Below are 1645 nucleotides of genomic sequence, written 5' to 3'. Positions count from 1 at the left end.
TGGAGACATTAAGTGAGAGGTGCCTGGAGTTAAAACACTCCAACATCTTTGTGTTATTTTGGAAGAAGATGGAGATTCTGATTATCTTTCCATTTCAAGTATGCACAATCAGAAATTAAGATTAACCACTAAAAGCATAAACATATAATGCATAAATTCAAAATAAAACAAAGAGGCAGGGAAGAAAAATGAGAAAGAAATGAAGAGTAGACAGAAAAAATGTGCTAGAAATAAAACCAAATATATCAGTAATAGCAATATATAACAAATTAAGCTTTTCAGTTAAGACTTTCTCAGACTGAGTTAAAAAAGAAAAAATGCAACTATATGCTGTTTAAGAGACACATCTAAAATATTACACAGAGAGGCTAAAAGCAGAGGGATCTGGAACAATATCCTTCACAAATATTTGTCAAAAGAAAAGTAATTATAACAACTATAGTATCAGACAAAATGAACTTTAAAAGAAAAATCATAATTAGGGATACAGAGGGTCAGCCCATAATAACAAAGGAAATAATTAATCAATGAAACATAATCTTGAATTTGCCTGTCCTTAACAATATAGCTTTAAAATAAACAAAGCAAGGGACACCTGGGTGGTTCAGTAGGTTAAGTGTCTGCGTTCAGCTCAGGTCATGATCCCAAGGTCCTAGGATCTAGTCCTGCATGGGGAAACCTGTTTCTCCCTCTGCCTGCTGCCTGCCGCGTTCCCTCTCTGAGGAATAAATAAATGCATTTTTAAAGTATTTATTTATTTATTTGACAGAGAGTGAGAGCGAGAGCAAGAGCGAGAGAGAGAGAGCGGGCGCGTGCGAGCGCGCACCAGCAGGGGGAGCAGTGGAGGGAGAGGGAGAAGCAGGCAGAGAGCCAGATGTGGGGCTTGATCCCAGGACCCTGGGATTGTGAGCTGAGCCAAAGGCAGATGCTTAACCCACTGGGCCACCCAGGTGCCCCAAATAAGTAAGTATTTAAAAAAAAATACACGAAGCAAAACCTGACAGAATCTACAGCCCCAGCAGGGGATTTTAAGTACGTTTCTCAGAACCTGATAGGTCAAACAGATAAAATATTCCTAAGAACGCACAACTTCAACAATAGTCCTAAAATCGACTATTTGAATACATTTACAACCTTGTTCTAACCCCGCACCTATAATTAGAAAATACACAAAGCTTTCAAACACATACAGAACAAACATGGACCATATGCTAGGACACAAAGCAAGCCTCAACAAAAATAAAGAATCTTTATCTTACAAAACAAGTTTGTTGGAACAAAAAGGCAGCCTCAAACTCTACATATTTGGAAATTAAAAATGAAAAAAATTCCTATCTGGTTCAGTGCATAAATCCTAAAGAAAACTGCAAAATGTCTGGAATAAAAGACAACAAAAATTGCAAACCAAAACTGAAATGCAGCTAAAGCAACACCTTTTTTTTTTAAGGCACAAATTAATGAGCTAACAATGCAACACAAGAAATTAAAGAAAAACCCATGGAAACTCCAAGAAAGATCTCCTTAATTCTCTAAAAATGTTGACCCTTTGAAGAACTATCTGCTCTACAGTGAAGAGGGAGGTTTTAGATCCACTGTTTTTGGGGACAGATCAATGTATGCTTTCATTATTTTGTTTTTAAGGTGA

The sequence above is a fragment of the Mustela lutreola genome, chromosome X (genome assembly GCF_030435805.1).
Source record: "Mustela lutreola isolate mMusLut2 chromosome X, mMusLut2.pri, whole genome shotgun sequence".
Taxonomy (NCBI): Eukaryota; Metazoa; Chordata; class Mammalia; order Carnivora; family Mustelidae; genus Mustela; species Mustela lutreola.
The sequence above is the reverse complement of the archived record's forward strand: the minus strand, read 5'-3'. Positions refer to the sequence as shown.